This window comes from Anolis carolinensis, chromosome 3, assembly GCF_035594765.1.
Source record: "Anolis carolinensis isolate JA03-04 chromosome 3, rAnoCar3.1.pri, whole genome shotgun sequence".
NCBI classification, from domain to species: domain Eukaryota; kingdom Metazoa; phylum Chordata; class Lepidosauria; order Squamata; family Dactyloidae; genus Anolis; species Anolis carolinensis.
The window spans coordinates 106,877,332-106,899,037 of NC_085843.1; the positions used below are offsets into that span (position 1 = coordinate 106,877,332).

General features: G+C 37.1%; 1 long non-coding RNA gene across 1 annotated transcript in view; it reads left to right on the plus strand.

Moving 5' to 3' along the window:
- The first annotated feature begins 580 nt into the window (after positions 1 to 580).
- The window catches only part of LOC134297529 (uncharacterized), a 40,422-nt gene continuing 19,296 nt past the window's right edge, over positions 581 to 21,706 (plus strand). Inside the window, exon 1 of the long non-coding RNA XR_010004298.1 lies at positions 581 to 1,267. This is a non-coding gene — a long non-coding RNA (uncharacterized LOC134297529). The remainder of the gene's footprint in view (positions 1,268 to 21,706) is intronic.

Genomic DNA, 21,706 nt, shown 5'->3' on the forward strand with positions numbered 1-21,706 from the left:
TCTGTGATGATTTAATGTTAAAATTGTTCAACCCTGCTGAGTTTTATTGGAGAAAGTGTGTGGGATTCCTTTTTTCTCAAGGCCAACATTTCACGCTTCGTAGAATAAATGGCACAAAAATAATTTGCATACACTCTGGTAAACATGATACAATGGAGTGCAAAACCTCAGCCACCACTGACGCAGTATCAGTGCTCTGCTTGAATTTAATTAATTCCTCTGGAAGGAAGGACAGTGTTATAATAAACATAAACATTAGCCCCTTTTTTAAGACTGTCTTTAAAGGAAGATAAGACATAGTGATGATCATTGTGTGCTCTGTATTTATTGAGAACAAAGACAGCTTAGTTTAATAAATAAAGGCATAATGTAAAACTGGAATCATAAAGAGTCGTTGCAGTTAGCAGCACAACAAAGTACACCGAAACAGTCTGAAGCTAATGAATGTGGAGGAGAGCCACTGGAGTCTGGAGTCTGATATTAATACAATTTCAAATTGGGTCCTCCTGAATCAGCAAGCTTTCTATAACTCATTTTCTCTGAGAATGTTTGCTTTTGATATTTTTTTTCTTTATACTGCATACTTAGAAATGTATCTATGAGGAGAAGTTAAACACAGTGGTCCTTGGTGTCCTCTAGGTTTTGTTTCCAGGGCACACAAACAAACACACCATGGATACCAAAATCTGTCGATGCACAAGCCCCATTACTCATATATACAATGGGATTGTAAAATGATTTTCCTTATATAACATGATGAATAATTCAAACCAGTGCTGGAGAGAGCCTGAGGATCTTTGAAATGGCAGGAGACTAGAGCAAATTATGTCTACACATCAGCGTAATGCTAGGCATGCAGCAAAATCAAGCTTTGCTTTTTGGGTATGTTTAAACCAATATTTTTGAGCCATGATTGAATTTGTGGATAAGTAGGGTTGACAGTATTATAAAGTTGACAGTCTTTGATATGCATCCACTAATTTGCATAGGAAAAGCAAAAGTCTCCAATTCAAAATCAGTTGGCAAAGGCTAAAATGTTGCTCCAATGATCCTTGCTGGTGATTCCCTCACCAAGAACCCATTTCATGGGTACAGGGTTTTTTTTCTCACTCCTATGCTACCATAATCCAATGAAATCCTTCATGTGCTGATTTGTATAGGAATAAGAAAAAGTTTGCAGATTCAAATCAGTAGAGTGGGTGGATATGAATGCCTAGCAACAGAGACAGAGAGGAAAATAACACTGAGATCAACATCATTCTTGCTGGTGAGTTTGAATTTGTTTGCTGTTATTCTGAATAATCTAGTATTATTAAGTTTTAATATTATAACTTCTCTAGAAGTCTACAGATTGTAAAGACAATAATTCTTTGCAAGATAAAAATCAGAGGAGGAGAAATACCATATTTCAGATGGATAGACTCAATCAGGGAAGCAACAGCCCAGAGTCTGAAAGATAGGGTCAAAATCAAATTGAAGGCCATTAACAACAATAACTACAGTAGATGTTTAAGGTGAAGAAGGTCTTCTTTCCCATGAAGGCCCAAAGATCACTTTTGGAATCACTCACATTTCCCAGATATGTATGTGCACATTCCCACTCTAGGGCCAAGTCAAAAGCAAGCAAAAAACGAAAGTCCCCCAGTTCTTTCAATTTGTCATAGAAAAGCTATAGTGTTGTGTCTTTGATTTTAATGGAATGGACAAGCGGGATGGGATAGTATAATATAGCCTCTCTATAGGGCTGTCTTTTTTTAAAAAAAAAAATCCTTTCATGACTGCTTTTGGTTTCTCTCATCATGTTCTGTGCACAGTACAAGGACTTTCCTGATAACAGCCACACTCCTCACAGTCACAGAGATAGCCTCTTATCTGATCAGTGCTGTCCATCCAGGGAGGGAGGGAGGCTGAACTGAGTACAGTATGAAGAAAATGATACTTCTGCCTCTTTACTTTGTACTTTGTGCTTCCTGGCCACATTTTAAAGTTGATCTTTCTTTTTTATTGTTCCAAACAAATGTGCATTTATACATTATTTGATATTTATAAAGTACGCTTTCTTATTTAAAAGTATGTAACAAAAACATTTGAGGGGGGTTTCGAGGGGCAGGAATAGATTACTAGCATTTCAATGTATTTCAATGGAAAAATCACTTTGAGATAAGAGTGATTTGAGTTAAGAGCTTGGACACAGACTGAATTAAACTCTTAACTCGAGGTATCACTGTCTGTCACTTGGATTTCAGAAGCAATCATCGAAGAGATAAAAACCATGGTCTCCCAATATATTCAGTAAATAATATCTTAACATTTCTGACTGAGATTTATTAAGATAGTTATGGAAAGATTTCAGGTTTGTTTAGAGGGCAATTGGCACCATGTTTACATTATTTAGAGATTTGAGTAATTAATCTTGAGACAGTCTGAAAGCTAACAATCCTTATTAACAATAAAACAGATGGAATACATGGGAAAAAGGTGTCACAACTGAAGCTTTCTCACCAATCCTTGTTACCACAACAAGGCAATTTTTTTCAAAATCCAGTTCTCACAGGAACAGAACATGAGGCGAAATCTTCTGAACAGGGGTACAGGCAGCAAAACAAACATCACAGGGATGTTAATCCTTCCCTATGCTATCCAAAGCATGTGTGTGTGTGTGTGTGTGTGTGTGTGTGTATGTATATATATGGAGTTACACTTAAAATGTACCTGTTCCATCTTACATACAAATTCAACTTAAGGACAAACCTACAGAACCTATCTTGTTTTTTATCTTGGGGACTGCCTGCATTTTTGTTGGAGTTAGTAGTACTGAAATTAGGCTGTATCTTACAATCAATGACATCTTACAATTGGAGAAATGCGGTAGATAGTTTGATCGAGGAATCCACAGCCTGGGATCTACAAGACTTAATGACAGGGTGATTTGAATATCTCTCATTCAAAGCGATGTCATAAATTGGTGTCAATTTAATGAGAAATAGCAATACAAAATATTCTTGGTTTATAAATCATGTCTTCTTGTTTTAAAAATTTTAAATTATTTTAAATTATTCACATTGATCATGTTGTACAATACCCAAAGATCTTTAGATGTAGGATGAGATATGAATATTTACATTTTTTTCCTTTGCAGTAATAGAGTTGTATTCTTTTTTGCTCCTTGAACCCTGACAAAAGATACCCTCTCTTCTACCTCTTCCCATGTTCAAGATCAAGCAGGCACAGTAGAACTATCAATTCAAATGTGCAACAGAGGAAGGTGGTGTCAATTTTCTCCTTACTTCAATGCCAAAAACTCAGAGTTCAATCTTTTTGGTGCTGGTCTCTATGCAGCAGCTTGTCTGATCAGACTGTTATAAATTATTGTGATCACTTCACCTGTTTGGAACTATTAAAATATAAATTATTTCATTATTGCAAAGAGATACATATAAATTATCATTTGAGACTTGAATTATTCACACATTTTTAGACACATCACCAGCAAGGAGTTTATGAAACTTATCCATATGTTCCAAGTACTACTGAAAATTCTGTCTTATAAATATCAGGTTAGAAACACTTCTATCTAAATTATTTTCTTCTCCTAATACCTGTTTTTATATGTTCCAGCTAAACACAATTCTGGCTTTCACCTCATCAGATCAGTTTTTCCTGTGTTTTCCTTTCCATCAGACTGCAGCAGGAACAAACCAGGGACCTTCCTGAGAAGCCAGTTCCATCAAAGTTTGGCTTTTTTTCTGCTGGCATTCAAATGCCAAATAATCCATCAAGTCAGGCAGAGAGATAGATTGCATTTGCATAATATCTGATAGTTACACAGTCCAGACTTTTGATCCTGCTTATTCCCAGTGACAAGTATTTAACTTCTTTTCCTAACAATATATGGATAACAACATTACATTATGATTGTCACCGAACAAGGGATAGCATCTTTTGTGGTGGGATTCTATCTTTTATAGTTAGACTACATAGTGGAGCAGGAAATCATCTACAAAATGCTGGCTCATTCTATACCATATGGTTCTGACTTGTAATAATAATAATAATAATAACAACAACAACAACAACAACAACAACAACAACAACAACAACAACAACTTTATTTTTGTATGCCGCCTCCATCTCCCCAACGGGGACTCGGAGCGGCTCACACAGGGGCAAGCCCAATACAAATCACATAACATCATAAAATCAAACAGTTAAAACAACAAGCATCACATTTAAAAACAAATTAAACAGGTCATAATTTAAAAAACATAATTAAGAGCAGGAAATATAAACAGTCATCCACAGCATTAAAAGGTCCAATATGGACATAAATGGGCAAACAATCAAACTGATAAAAAGAGTGTCTATATCAAAATAAAACATATATCAAATAGACAAAGCAGGTAGGGAAAATAAATATGGGATGGAAATCAAACTATAACATGACAGGACAAATTTTGATATGGGTAAGGGCCAGGATATAACGGATTTGTCTAATCGAATGCATGACAGAACATCCATGTTTTAACTGCTTCCGAAAGACAGCGATGGTCAGTGCTAACCTAATCTCACTGAGGAGGGAATTCCAGAGCTGAGGAACCACCACAGAGAAGGCGCTCTCTCGCATCCCCACCAACTGCATTTGCGAAGGGGGAGGAAGCGAGAGAAGAGCCTCCCCAGAAGATCTTAGAGATCGCACAGGTTCACAGGGAAATATGAGGTCATGAAGATAGGCCGGTCCCGAACCGTTTAGGGCTTTATAGATAAGCACCTGCACCTTGAATTGGGACCGGAAACTTAATGGCAGCCAGTGGAGCTGTTTAAACAGAGAGGTTGACCTCACCTTGTAACTAGCTCCAGTTACCAATCTGGCTGCTGATCTTTGAACTAGTTGTAGTTTCCGAGCCATCTTCAAAGGCAGCCCCACGTAGAGTGCATTACAGTAATCCATTCTAGAGGTAACTGAGACATGGACCACCCTGGTCATGTCAGACTTCTTGAGATACGGTCGCAGCTGGCGCACAAGCTTTAATTATGTGAAGGCCCTCCCAGCCACCGCCGACACCTGAGCATCAAGCGTCAGCACTGAATCTAGGAGGACCCCCAGACTGCGGACGTGTGCCTTCAGGGGGAGTGTGACCCTGTCAAGCACAGGTTGCCACCCTATACCCTGACCGGTCGAGCAACTGACCAAGAGGACCTCTGTCTTGTCAGGATTAAGTTTCAGCCTGTTAGCCCTCATCCAGACCATCACAGCAGCCAGGCACTGGTTCAGGACCTGGGGGGCTTCCTTGGAGTTTGGTGGAAAAGAGTAGTAGAGTTGAGTGTTATCTGCATAGAGATGGCACCACACTCCAAAACTCTGGATGACTTCGCCCAGCAGTTTCATGCAAATATTGAATAGCATAGGAGATAGAATAGAACCTTGCAGGACCCCACAGGTCAAAGGCCAGGGGTCCGAGCAGGTGTCTCCCAGCTTCACCAACTGGGTATGACCCTCCAGGAAGGAGCAGAGCCACTGCAGAGCAGTGCCCCCAATACCCATTCTGGAGAGTCGACCCAGAAGGATACCATGGTTGATGGTATCAAAAGCCGCTGAGATGTCCAAGAGAACCAACAAGGACACACTCCCTCTGTCAAGTTCTCTTTGAAGGTCATCCACCAAGGCAACCAAAGCCATCTCGGTGCCATGACCAGGCCTGAAGCCAGACTGCGATGGATCTAGGTAGCTGGTCTCATCAAGGAAACCCTGGAGCTGCGTGGCAACCACCCGCTCTAGAACCTTGCCCAAAAAGGGAGATTGGAGATTGGGCGATAGTTGTTTAAAACCATAAGATCAAGAGACGTATTCTTCAGACACCTATTGCTTTTTCTGTCTAACCTTGAACATTATAGTTCTGGGGGACTGTCTTGGGATTACAATATCTTGTTTTCAATGATCTCTATGCCAGAGAGCATAACATAAAGGCTTAAAATAAATTGGAGAAAGTAACTGCAAGTTGGGGCAGTTTTTTCTCTTGATCTCACTCCCAAAGGACTGCACACATTTTGATGTGGCTTTATTTTCAATACTTTTTAGGTTTTAATTTAGCTTTGTAAATTGTACATTGATAGATTGATAGATGTGGTAGAGAGATAGAAAAATAGATAGTGTCATCAGTAGAGTTCAGATATTAATTTCTAAGAAGATGCAGTATAAGATCTGATAAAGAAAGCATGTCTAATCTGTGGTCTAAGAAGTACAAAAATGATGCCCCAAACAGGGTATGGAGTGATAAAATTAACTAGCATGGGGTCATTAGGATTCCTGTTTCTTCATTCCATTTAGATGTCAAATAACCATATCTATCTACCACAGAAACTCTGCTAGAATTATGTTTGCTCTCCCTGATTGGATTTGGAATGAAACGTTTTTTTCTCTCCATGGACTGATTCCTTTCACTGTCTAATCAACAACATGGCCAGAATCCCAATTATAGGTTAGGGACTTGATGAATCTACTTTGAGAATATTAATTTAATGGTTGAAATACCAGCCAATAGACTAAATGCATTATGTTGGTTTGACTTCAGGGAATAACATGCTGGTATCTTTTTTTCCTTTTTAACAAAATAAAAATGTTTAAACTAACAATTTAACATGAAACTACAAAGGATGAAACTGTATATTCCGGCTTGTGGGGGGGGGGGAGTTAAGAGTTCAACCCCCCCCCCCCTTGAAATGTGTCAGGTTTCTGTTTTGAATTGGTTAACCAGTTAAAATTAATGTGTAAACCAGGTTTTTTTGGGGGGGGGTTGAACCCTTAAGCCCCCCCCCCCTCCCCCAGCTACTGGCCTATGTTTATTCCATTACTTCTGCAGCCTGATTAGCAATCAAAATATATAAAAGAAATCTGTTTATTAACTATTTTTAAATTTAAAAATCCTATCATGATATTAAAATGTTTCTCATTTTAAATGACTTTTATGCATTAGATAATAAACAGGATGGCCACATTTTTGTTCATCTGAGTTGGTTGTCTAATTTTCTTAGATAAGTTCCAAAAACAATAAAGCCAAATGTATGCCTATTAATATACTATAGGCTTACTCCTATTGGTTAGTTTTAATGAGAATAAACTCATAGGATGTACTATTAAATTGTAAGTACATGCATTGGTAACTCTTATTGATTTTATTGGTGTAGTGTAGACGAGGCTAATAATGGAATTTTGGCCTATGTTTCGCTATTATGCCAATATAGAGAGAGTTTCTTTGTAAATTTATGTAGCACTTTATTATAAACCAGAGGAAGGAGTCACCCCTCCCCCAATTTTATCCACATCCAAGAAACTGTGGTTTAAGTGACTTCTCAGGTTGGGTCAGATTATATTTGTCCTCCAAAGCACTTTGATGCATGGAGAAAAATTAGTGTAACCTCTGTCTGCTTGCATGTACATGCAAGATCAGATAAGGAAAAATACTATGTATGTAGAAATTGTTGAAATGTTTTGTTCCCATATATGCCAATAGAGACAGAGAGAGGAACCAAAATTCCTGTGAGAAGGAAGTAGCATGACTGTGATGCTACTCATTACTTAACCATATAGAGCCAGATCAGGGGAGAGGTATGATTTAATATGATTCATAATTTATTTTGAAAATCATTAGGATGTTTATTTTATTTTATTGCATTCATTACAAATTATAACAAATTGTATACTTGCTCCACAGTAGGCTATTGCTCTTTTCTGCAGTAATTTCCTCTCAATTGTTTTTAGTTTTATCAATTTTATAATTCATTTTATATTATGTTCATTAATTTCTTCTTTTTCTTTTTACAACATTTAAGCCAAATGTATTTACATTTTTCCAAATAAACATTTGAAAGGTATCTCAAAAGGTATTTTGAAATCTGCTATACAGATTTATTTCATTTATTTTAAAGTCTTTTTCCAATAAACACAATTTGTTAGGAAACTCAAATAGCAAGATATGAATTTAATCTGCTTTGATATGACTAACTAATTACTGATTGTGCAGATCCATGTTTTCTTTTCCCCACACAAATTAGCTGAAGTGAACGGGTCATGCATACAAGGAAATAGTCTGGAATCCACAAATGTTTGTGCTGCGAATATGGCTTCTCTCTCAATAAATCACCATTAAATCCAGGATGGAAGTGACATGATGAGAAATGTTATATTATTTACTGTATTTACACAAATCGTATGTGCCATCAAATCTAATGTGCACCTCAATTTTCAAAACCTTAAAACCCTAAAAAGTATTTGTTGGAGAATATAATGAACAGTGGCAAAATGCATTCTTTACAATACACCAGTTTTGCCCCGAGTTTGAGAATGCATTGTCTATAAGAAATTATTAGACCCATGTTCTATACTTTCATCGAGTAGATCACAAGTTTTGATTTATTCAACTTTGAATGTCATTCCACTCATTGCTCTGGATTCCATGGCATTGTCATAAGACAAATAGTATAGTGGTAAAGCGTCTGCCTGTCATTCTATAGATGAGGAGATCAAGTCTCACTGGGTCTACTTTGTTTCTTAGTTTTTATCTATTCTTTTAGTTTCTTTAATTGTTTAATTTAACTGTGTCACTACCCTCACAATGTTTACTACCATATTTTGAAATTACCCCCCAAAAAGCAGACTGAGCAGTTCTTGATTATCCCATGAATTTAATGACAGGAAGATACTCTACCACTATGCTGAGCAATTAGTGCCATAGTGTTCAAAGTTAAACATTAACTAACTAAATATACCTGTGAGCCATTCAGCAATAGTGCCTTACATTGTTGTTGTCATAATAATAATAATAATAATAATAATAATAATAATAATTTGTATCTCACTTTATCTCTCTAAAGAAGAGACTCACAATAAAACCAACTCAATATAATGTGAAACTTAAAATATACAAACATTAAAATAGAATACAACATGAACAGTACTGAAAATAAACTGATAAAATTAATTAAAAACCAGTTCATCCAGCTAAAACCACAGCACTCCCTCACTTGATCTTAAAATTTTCCTTCTTTAAAAGTAAATCACTCCTCAAATTCTGGGCAAAATCAATGTGCACCACTATATATAACCTTTTGCTCCCCTACCACTGAAATTATGAGACCAGACAACCATATGGGAATAACTAGAGGCAACTTTATTAGGGTTACCTATTTAACTAACTTGCTAAGGGGTATGCACTTGTTGTGGGATAAGCTGAGGCAGTGGCCATCCCAGATTTCCTCCTCAGCTAATTTCAGTGAGAGACCCGAGTCCCCTGAGTGCAACCCCACATGATTGGCTTCCAGGGCAACCTTCTCAGGAAGCTGCAAAGGGTATTCCAGTCCTAAGTCACAAGGCTTCAACAGGGCTAGAATTCTCCTGCAGCTCCAAGGCCATTTCCATCCCAGTTTCCCACCACAGATTAGGAGCAAGCATCCACTTTGCTCCTATTCCCCACCAAGCCTGCCAAAACAACTCTGATACAGATAATAGAGAAACTGCTGGTTGCCATCACCTGACAGATGGATTCCCTCTGTTTGAATGGAATATGATTCTATGATTCTTTAAAAAGTTTGTAGTGTAGGATTTGTAAGCTGAACAAAGGACACCAACACAATGAGGGTAGTTTAGAGGGGGAAGTAGTAGTGAAGACACTTTAGCAGTGGTTCCCAAACTTATTTGGCCTACCACCCCCTTTCCAGAAAAAAATATTACTCAGCACCTTGGAAATTAATTTCTTTAAAATTTTAATAGCAATTAAACAGAAAGATATATGTGCCTGTGGCCATCACCACTCCCCTGGATTGCTACAGCACCCACCAGAGGGCGGTAATGCCCACTTTGGGAATCACTGCATGATCAGCAGTGTTTTTAAAGTTTGCAGTCAAATCGAATGTGCCATCAAATATATTATGCACCCCAATTTTCACAAGGTAATTTGGCCCAAACAGGTGTGTGTTACAATCAAGTAAATATGATAAACTAGCTGTGCCCGGCCACGCGTTGCTGTGGCGAAGTATGGTGGTATGGGAAATAAAGTATTGAGGAATTGGTGGTAGTTAAGGTAAAGGGTCAAGGTTTTCCCCTGACATTAAGTCCAGTTGTGTCTGACTCTGGGGGTTGGTGCTCATCTCCATTTCTAAGCCGAAGAGCTGGCGTTGTCCGTAGACTCCTCCAAGGTCATGTGGCTGGCATGACTGTATGGAGCGCCGTTACCTTCCCGCCAGAGCAGTACCTATTTATCTACTCTCATTTGCATGTTTTCAAACTTCTGGGTTGGCAGAAGCTGGGGCTAACAGTGGGGGCTGTCTCCGCTCCCCCAATTCAAACCTGTGGCCTTTTGGTCCAGAAGTTCAGCAGCTCAGCGCTTTAACACACTGCACAATCAGGGGATATTATTTCCTAAAGGTTGTGAATATACAATTATTCTGGGGGTTTTTTTGTCTGTTGGAGGCAAGTATGAATGCTGCAATTAGGGGAAATTATTAGTGTAATGGCCTTGCAGCTTTAAAGCCTGGCTGTTTCCTCCCTGAGTGAATTTTTTGTTGGGAGGTGTTAGCTGGCCCTGATTGTTTCCTGTGTCGAATTCCTATTTTCAGAGTGTTGTTCTTTATTTAGTGTTCTGATTTTAGAGATTGTATTGTTCTGTTTTAATATACCACAGTAATTTTTATATATTCAGATTTTAGTGTTTTTGAATACAGTAGAGTCTCACTTATCCAACACTCGCTTATCCAACGTTCTGGATTATCCAACGAATTTTTGTAGTCAATGTTTTCAATACATTGTGATATTTTGGTGCTAAATTCGTAAATACAGTAATTACTACATAGCATTACTACGTATTGAACTACTTTTTCTGTCAAATTTGTTGTATAACATGATGTTTTGGTGCTTAATTTGTAAAATCATAAGCTAATTTGATGTTTAATAGGCTTTTCCTTAATGTCTCCTTATTATCCAACATATTCGCTTATCCAACATTCTGCCGGCCAGTTTATGTTGGATAAGTGAGACTCTACTGTACTTGGAGCCAGATTGTATTCATGTTCACAGTTCACAGCAAAATAATAATAATAATAATAATAATAATAATAATAATAATAATAATAATAATAATGACGTTGGTAATACACACTGCTTCACTCCCTTCTCAGCTTCCTTTCTGGAAGAATTGTTTCTTGGGAGATGTTAGCTGGCTCTGATTGCTTCCTTTGTGGAATTTCCAATTTCCCTGCTTTCAGAGTGTTGTTCTTTATTTACTGTCCTGGTTTTAGATATTATATTGTTCTCTATTATTCTATCACAGTAATTATTTCATATCACAGTAAAATCTCACTTATCCAACATTCGCTTATCCAATGTTCTGGATTATCCAACGCAGTCTGCCTTTTAGTAGTCCATGTTTTAATAATAATAATAATAATAATAATAATAATAATAATAATAACAACTTTATTTTTATACCCCGCCCCATCTCCCCGAAGGGACTCGGGGCGGCTTACATGGGGCCTTGCCCGATACAACAATCAAACATCAATACAAAGCAAGAGCACAATTAACCCAATAAAAACATCAACATCAGTAAAAAAAACAATCATTAAAATCAGCAAGAAGCATACTTATCCAACATAAACGGGCCGGCAGAACGTTGGATAAGCGAATATCTTGGATAATAAGGTACAGGTTGAAGACTTGAGCTATTTTTGGAAGTTGTTCCAGAGCACGTTTTCTTTCTATCCAGATTGCAGAGTCGGGGAACTTATTCTTCCTCACCTCACAGCTAATTTCGGACCCATGTATTTTTGTAAATTGCGCAGGATGAGTTAGAATGGACAGTACACGGCACAACAGAAAAGAAACTATTTATCCATCTTTATTAATGTATTTTTCTAAAATTTAAAGCTGTCATGGAATTTGCAAAAAAGCCTGAAACTTTTTGTGTTATCAGCAACATATGTGGATCTGTGTATACCTTACTTGATTTTTGTGAATGCAGTGGAAAATAATCCTTAACCTTATATGGAGGGGGTGATTATTACACAAGCATTGCCCAAATTTGTAAAATATTACATAGCCATCATTATGGTCAGTACTGCTTTATGAGTACAGGTTGTTTATCCCTTATTCGGAATTCTGAAATCAGCCATATGGATATTTGAAATACTGATGCTTTTACTTTCTGGTGCTCAATTTCCCATACTTTTTCTACAATTATTTTCAGGTGATGTGTGCAAGATATTTATGAAACATAAATTATTTTCATATTTAGACCTGGGTTCAATCTTTAATATAGCTCATCATATATTATGACCGGGCTGTGGCGCAGGCTGGAAAGCAAGCCAGCTGCAACAAATCAACAAATCACTCTGACCAAGAGGTCATGAGTTCGAGGCCAGCCCGGTGCCTGCGTCTTGTCTCTGTCTCTGTTCTATGTCATGGCATTGAATGTTTGCCTTTATGTGTGTAATGTGATCCGCCCTGAGTCCCCTTCGGGGTGAGAAGGGCGGAATATAAATGCTGTAAATAAATAAATAAATAAATAAATAAATAAGGAGAAATTAAGAAAAAGCCTATTAAACATCAAAATAGCTTATGATTTTACAAAGTAAGCACCAAAACATCATGTTATACAACAAATTTGACAGAAAAAGTAGTTCAATACGCAGTAATGCTATGTAATAATTACTGCATTTATGAATTTAGCACCAAAATATCATGATATATTGAAAACATTGACTACAAAAATGCGTTGGATAATCCAGAACGTTGGATAAGTGAGACTCTACTGTAATTACTACATAGCATTACTGCGCATGGATCTACTTTTTCTGTCAAATTTGTTGCATAATATGATGTTTTGGTGCTTAATTTGTATAATGATTACCTAATTTGATGTTTAATCGGCTTTTCCTGAATCCCTTCTTATTATCCAACATATTCACTTATCCTGCCGGCCTGTTTATGTTGGATAAGTGAGACTCTACTGTATATTGATAACCTTATATTATCTGCTTAGAACTGGATTATATGAGGCCCCTTCTTCACAGCTGTATAAAATGCACACTGAAGTGGATTATATGGTAGTGTGAAGGCAAGATAATCCAGTGCAAAGCAGATAATATAGGATTATAAATGGGTTATATAGCTGTGTGGAAGGGCCTTGAGTCTACACTGCCATATAATCCAGTGCAAATTAGATAATCTGTGGAAGAGGCCTAAGTGAGGCCTAAGTCTGCCTGTCCCCTGGCCCTAGTTGGTTGCTAGGAGACCAAGTGGGCAGAGATTAGCCCTCTAACTGGCAGCAATTGGATAAAAACAATTATTGTTCTCCCTCTAATTAGGACTTTATTTTTCTTTTCTTTTTGTTGTATCAACCTAGAGGAGTGGATGATGGGTTGTGTTGTCAAATTTCGAGGTTGGGGGGTCTGTAGTTTTGTTGTTTTGTCGGTCGCCGTGATGCCATCGCTCATTTATATAGATAGATAGATAGATAGATAGATAGATAGATAGATAGATAGATAGGCATTAAGCACTGGAGTCAGATTTAGTGTAACAAGATATTCATGCAACTTCTTTATATAAATATTTAATACAAATAAATTGCTTCTAAAAAAAAACCAAAAATAAAGCAGGAATTTCCAACCAAGGGAATTAATTATAGGTACAAGAGAGAAAAAATTATTCTTGTAATACTTTTTATTATTCAGACACAAACTTAGGTTTGGTTCCTTTTTGATACCAATGATATCTTTGAATGACATTACATAAAATGTTGGCATATAGATACTACTGCTCACTGCAGGCAGGCCATTTAGTGAAGTGCTACATTAGATGTTATCATGAGACAGCCACACAAATTCTACTCATCTTGCAGCAATGTAACATCAATCCCACACAGTGATTTGATTGGGTTGACTGAGTCTCAAACTGTAATATTTGGGATGATTTTTCCCCCTGAGAAACTAATGAAATCTGTAGAACATAATTTGCCCCATCTCCGAGTCTGTGTGATATTGTAAATGGATAATTTTGGACACTTTATTGGACCAGCAAGGCATTCAGCATCACTAGATCTTTCAGATCAAGTGGCACCATGGGCCCCTGCCACTCTTCTCAAGAAACCAACAGAAGCCATTCTAGAGAAAAGGGAATATGTGCAACTCTTAAAACAACCATTTCTGGGGAAAAAAATCTACCAGTCACTACATCATGCCTTCTTTGTCTTTGTCTTTCTTTTCTTATTGTATTTTTTCATTAGTGTGGAAGAAAATGTGGTGTTTCCCTACAGGTCTTTTGATTACAAGACGAAATGAGCATGAAAAAAGATTTCCGATTTGATAAAATCCTTGTTAAATTGAGGGGCTATCCATGTCATAAATCATTTTACCTCACTGCACTTGCAATTTCACATCATATATCCACTCTTGACTGAGTTTCCATTAAGAGTATCAAGACTCCAAATAAATACTGCTTTGTTCCCTGATTTTGGCATATTGGTTTAGTATGAGTGAAGGAGCAGAAACTAAGCTCAATATTCAGATGCCTGAGAAATGACATCTCTGAGTACAAATAGACCCTTGATATCCACTTATCCAAGACCCCATCATGAATAACAACATCCATGGATGCTCAAGCCCCATCCTATTAATGTAAAGGTAAAGGTTTCCCCTGATGTTAAGTCCAGTCATGTCTGACTCTGGGGGTTGGTGCTCATCTCCATTTTTAAGCCGAAGAGCCGGCGTTGTCCGTGGACACCTCCAAGTTCATGTGGCCGGCATGACTGCATGGAGCGCTGTTACCTTCCCGCTGGAGTGGTACCTATTGGTCTACTCACATTGGCATGTTTTCGAACTGCTAGGTTGGCAGAAGCTGGAGCTAACAGCGGGCGCTCACTCCGCTCTCGGGATTTGAACCTGGGACCTTTCGGTCTGCAAGTTCAGCAGCTCAGTGCTTTAACATACTTCGCCACCGGGGCTCCCCCATCATATTAATGATGTAGTAAAAGGGTGTTTCTTATATAAAATGGTGAACAACTCAAATGAGTGCCAGAGCTTGAAGATCTGTGAAATGGCAGAAGGCTACAGGAGCATATGCAAACACATTAGCATAGTGCTCAGCACATGAAAAAAAGTTTGCTTTTGGGATATTTAAAAATATTTTTGAGACTTAGTTGGTTGAATCCATGGATGAAAAACCTCTGTGTCATAAAATATTTGGAGACACTGTAAAAAGTGCCTTCAAATCAATTCTGACTTATATAAACCCTATCATAAGGTTTTTTTAGGAAAGAGTTATTCAGAGAGAGAATCGCTCAAGTTCACCCGGTGGCTTTACAGGCTGATCAGGAATTTGAAGCCCTCCCTCCCAGATTGTTAGCTATTGCTAACATTACTGTCACCCAGAAGACCTTTGCATCACCTATCTCACAGCTGTGGAATGACGTGCCAGAAGAGATCCAACAACTAAATGAGCTGTCAGAAGACCCATCTCTTCCAGCAGCCTAGCTAGTCAATCATGAGTTTTGATTCATATTATGTTGCTACTATATGCCAAATCTGTGTTTCATGCAAGTTTTTAAAATATATATTTTTGTGGTTTTTAGCTATGTAATTTATTGTAAAATTTTATGTTCATATTTTTAACTTTGTTGTTGTAATAGAATCATAGAATAGTAGAGTTGGAAGAGACTTCATGAGCCATCCAGTCCAACCCCCTGCCAAGAAGCAGGAAATAAATAAATAATAATTAAATAATAACATGTATATTATTATTATTATTATTATTATTATTATTATTATTATCTAGATATAAAACCTATAGATAAGTGGGATCTGCAACAAAATGACTTGAGTGTGGATTACTGTGTCATTTTCCACCTATTCTATTCCATTCCTCCTCACTCTCCCACATGCTTACTTTCTTTTAGGATCCTTCTTGTTGGCAGTTGGTGAGTGACTGCAGGAGAAAACTTTAGTATTTTGGATAGTATGGGTTTCACTGGATTCACTACAATCTATGGTGATTCCGGTGGCACATATGATGAGATCTTAATGACACATGAACTGGGTTATAATTGTGACAGTATGGGCTAAACTCTATTGGAATGTGTAACTACAATAGAACCATTGGATCAATATACTTTATGTATACTATTCAGTTAAGCACATTCACTTGTTGAAGATACTTTTACAACAATGTTTGCAATTAAGAAGTGGTATTTTTTTAACTATGGGGGACAGGGTTGAATTTCCTGTTATTTGCATATATGTACATAATGAGATATCAGATATGAGGCCCAAATCTAAGCACCAAACTCATTTGTTTCAAATATATCTTATATACGTAGCCTGAAGGTAATTTAATACAATACTTTTAATTATTTTGTACATGCAAAAAGTTTGATTACATGGAACCATCAGAAGACAATGATGTCAATATTTCAGCCAATCATGTGGACAATTTTGGATTTTGGATATCACAGAATTATGGTTGAGGTGTATTCAAATTACAAGAAAGGAGATTCCACTTGAACATTAGGAAGAACTTACTGACTGTAAGAGCTGTATAACAGTAGAACACACTGCCTCAGAGTATGGTGGAAGCTCCTTCTTTGGAGGCATTTAAACAGAGGCTGGATGACCATCTGTCAGGGGTACTTTGTGCTTTTCCTTCATGCCAGAGGGTTGGACAAGATGACCTATGTGGTCTCTTCCAACTCTATGATTCTATTATATATATATATATACACACACACACACACACACACACACACACACACACTTACTGTATTCAGATGTATATATTTACTTATGTCATTTTTCAGGTTTATTTCATTTGTCCATGGTATTGCAAACAATTCTGTCACCTCCACTAAAAAAAAAAATCCTGGTATCTATGAATTTTCTCCCTTTCATCTAAGCCCATAACCTGAATTAGGGTTATTCTGTTCTGCAAATAGAAACTAAAATTATCTAAGTATATACTGTGATACATTGCTAAATTGTATATTTATAGGTTTTAAAGCTTTTATGCTTTTACTCGGTGTAAACTTATACATGTCCATGTTTACTCCCAAGAACTGCCTACTGTGTTAAACAGGGTTTGTTCACTGTTGTCATTTCTGTACTCCTAATAGATAATAATGACCGGTGATAGCACATTGTTATCATTAGCCCACTTCTGTTCTCTTCTGGTGAATTGACCCCTTGGATTCAAGACATTGTTATATGAGATTTCTATGTCTCCACAAGACACCATACATTTGGTGACTGCTATGAGCCAAGAAATTCATTCCTTTAAATATAAGTCAGGCACTGCAGAAAGCAATTTCATGGAATTGTGGACATGGAATAAATGTTGCTCTTCATAGAATGGAAAGTACTCTAAGTCAATCTTATGTCCTGTCTAGGGCCATTATGATTGGATTTCTTGTTCACTGTAAGATTAATTAGGCTAATAGTTTATTTAATTTTACTTCATTCCTGAAACAGAAAGGAATTTTGCCAAACATTTCATGAAAACATGATAATGACGGGGAAAATATGTACAATAAATAGCAGGTGATTTGTGACTGCATTTGCAGAGGGAGTTTCAGTTTTGAGATGATGTGACCTAAATTGTATGCCTAATATATAAATTAAAGTGGAAAATGGTAAACAGTGTGTAAAAGGGCTGTACGGTGATAATTATGAGATAAATATTAGCTGAATATTTCCTTTCACCACAGTTAAAAGCCAAACTTAATGATAGCAATCAAAAATCCGTTTTAGTACCATTGTATTTTTCAAAGCTTTTGCAGTAAGAAAAGACAAATATGAACTCTATTTCTATTATCCAGCTTTAGTAAGTGAAAAGAATGTGTAAATATTAAGGAGGATGGGACATACTTTGGTTTCCCCTTTCAATGCTTCAACATTTCCACACATTTCATTGTAATCATTATAATGTTCAGTGCATGATAATCTATGTAAATAAAATGTTTCTGTTGCTGAGTATCTTCTTCATTAAACATTGAATCAAAGTAATTTTTGATAATTAAAATTTATTTCTATAAGTACAGTTGAGGCATAAAGTTTTCTATAGAGCAGTGGTTCCCAACCTGTGGGCCTCCAGGTGTTTTGGACTTCAGCTCCCACAGTTTCTAACAGCCGGTAAGCTGGGTGGGATTTCTGGAAGTCCAAAAAATCTGGAGACCCAAAGGTTGGGAACCACTGCTATAGAGAATAAGCTGAAAACCATTGGATTATTTATAGTGCTGAGTAGGAGTCAGGTAATTCAAATGTGGACTCAGTCTACATTTTGATTTTGCCAAAAATTTCATGAAAACATGATAACGACGGGGAAAGATGTATAGTAAATAATAATGGGAGGAAATAGTGAATACAAAACCTGAGCTTGTATCTCCATTTTCATACTGCTAATAATAGAAGATACATTTATATTTACCCTACAAAAAAGGAAGATTTTTATTAAGAGCTCTATGAAAAATTCTTAAAATGCTTAAAATAGAGTGCAAATTATTGGTTTCGAGGAGCCCATGACAACACTAATTGCAATTTTTTGTCTGGATTAGTAAATCCAGATTTCCACCATAATATCACTACAAGATAATAGTGATGCTGCAGACAGGCATTGAGTTATAAATACTAACCTCAGATTATCCCATTATAGACCTTATTTATTAATTGATTTTTAATTCTTTATCTAAGAATTTGCTTCTTTATTTCACATTCTGACAAGTTTCACTGACTATAAGAAATAGCACCTAAAATGCATGCAAATGAACTATTGTTTAGAAAGAAAAAGTTGTCTTCATATCATTTAGCAAACACAGTGTTAGAATTTGGTTAGAAGTTGAAACTGTTTCATTGTCAACTGTTTACAATTATGGGTGTGAAATGTACCTTACACAAAACAATAATCGTACAAAAGCAGGATTCCATCCTGAATCCCTATAAATCAATTGTATCCCATGGGTTTCTGGAGTGTTAATGGGGAAAACGATGTGAATTATGTTTAACAGAAATCTTGAATCTTGAAATGAACTGAGTGCTTGCTTTTCTAATAGCTGCAAACTGTGGCTAGGCATAATAAAAATAATTGAAATGAGCTCTTGAACCTATTCATCTAGACATGAAATGCCTAAAAAACAAGTAAAACATTTTAAAGGGAATTAAAGTATATGTGCAATCCACATGTAGAAGTTATCTGCTCTTTATCTTCCTTAAATAAACTAATAATAATACAAGATAAACATAAAATATAAATATAAAAGACATTTAACTATTTTTAATTATTTAGCTAAATGTGCTGAACCAAGTTGACATTCCACATAATTGTTGCTCAATCTTCTATTTCTTATGGAAAATTAGAACATAATCCGATTGCTTTGATAACACAGAGAAATAAAAATTATCCAAGCAAATGCAGACTGAATGAATTTAAAGTAATTTAAATCTGGTGAGATAATTATTTTAATCACTCTCATGTGAAAGGATAGCATCTGAAATTTATTTCAGGAAGAAATCCCACTGTACCGTCAAAATTCTCAACCTAAAAAAATGTCAAACATCACCCTGGAACAATTTCACATTTAAAATCACCTCATGAAATTGTCATGGTCATTTCTTTAAAGTTGCCATGTGTTGGGATGTTCCCATCATTGCTCTGCCAAGTATAAGAAAAGTTACCTCTCTGTGATACAAATAATTTATAACAAACTATAGGAGATACTGCATTGTTACTTTCTTTGAAATTATAAAATCCAATGACATTTCTTCCCATGTGTTGTCGAAGGCTTTCATGGCCAGAATCACAGGGTTGTTGTATGTCTTTCGGGCTGTGTGGCCATGTTCCAGAAGCATTCTCTCCTGACGTTTCGCCCACATCTATGGCAGGCATCCTCAGAGGTTGTGAGGTATGGATAAACTAAGTCAGGAAAGGAAAGAATATATATCTGTGTAGAGTCCAAGGTGTGGCAAGAGTTCTTTGTCACTGGGAGCCAGCATTAATGTTTCAGTTAATCACCCTAATTGGCACTGGAAATGTTTTGTCCCTTGCCTGGGGGCATCCTTTGTTCAGTCAAGTCCTCATTGTGTTGGTTCCCATCTACTGTTTTGATTTTGGAGTTTTGTAATACTGGTAGCCAGATTTTGTTCATTTTCATGGTTTCTTCCTTTCTGTTGAAGTTGTCCACATGCTTGTGGATTTCAATGGCTTCTCTGTGTAGTCTGACATGATAGTTGTTAGAATGGTCCAGCATTTTTGTGTTCTCAAATAGTATTCTGTGACCAGGCTGGTTCATCAAATGCTCTGCTATGGCTGATTTCTCTGGTTGAATTAGTCTGCAGTGCCTTTCATGTTCTTTGACTCTTGTTTGGGCGCTGCGTTTGGTGGTCCCTATGTAGACTTGTCCACAGCTGCATGGTATCCGGTAGACTCCTGCAGAAGAGAGAGGATCCCTCTTGTCCTTCGCTGACCGTAGCAGCGAAGGACAAGAGGGATCCTCTCTCTTCTGCAGGAGTCTACCGGATACCATGCAGCTGTGGACAAGTCTACATAGGGACCACCAAACGCAGCGCCCAAACAAGAGTCAAAGAACATGAAAGGCACTGCAGACTAATTCAACCAGAGAAATCAGCCATAGCAGAGCATTTGATGAACCAGCCTGGTCACAGAATACTATTTGAGAACACAAAAATGCTGGACCATTCTAACAACTATCATGTCAGACTACACAGAGAAGCCATTGAAATCCACAAGCATGTGGACAACTTCAACAGAAAGGAAGAAACCATGAAAATGAACAAAATCTGGCTACCAGTATTACAAAACTCCAAAATCAAAACAGTAGATGGGAACCAACACAATGAGGACTTGACTGAACAAAGGATGCCCCCAGGCAAGGGACAAAACATTTCCAGTGCCAATTAGGGTGATTAACTGAAACATTAATGCTGGCTCCCAGTGACAAAGAACTCTTGCCACACCTTGGACTCTACACAGATATATATTCTTTCCTTTCCTGACTTAGTTTATCCATACCTCACAACCTCTGAGGATGCCTGCCATAGATGTGGGCGAAACGTCAGGAGAGAATGCTTCTGGAACATGGCCACACAGCCCGAAAGACATACAACAACCCTATTTCTTCCCATCTTTAGGACCAATGAATCCCATAGAAAATTAACCTAGTTTTAATGGAAATACGAATGAGGCTGTGACATTCACAGACAACATAAATCAATGTACTTGCCAACTCATGAATCAGTTGTACTGGCTGTGGTATATTGTATCTGTGGAAGAAATAACTAGAAGTATGTTTAAAAAATAGATTGAGAGAGTGCCTGGTGCACAGTTTGGAAGGTACTGTCCACATGTTCTAATGTTGGTGTCTGCTATGTGAATGTGCCCTTTTTGAGTTCAAGATCTATCACGTATATTTGTGTCTACATAAAACAAATGAATTGTGAGCTTGACTGCTTAGGAAAAGAAAGGTTTTTTTAGATCATGATTTAAATTTCAAGATATATCTGCTTAGTTAGACAGTAAACTAGGTTTAACAGTCGAGTGCTCAATTCGACTCAGGCTTCAAACTTGCCACCTTCCAGTCAGCAGTGATCTATTCCTGCTGGCTATTAACCAGCTGTGTTACAGCCCGGCCCATCAACAGCCGGCATACCCGATACATCAACA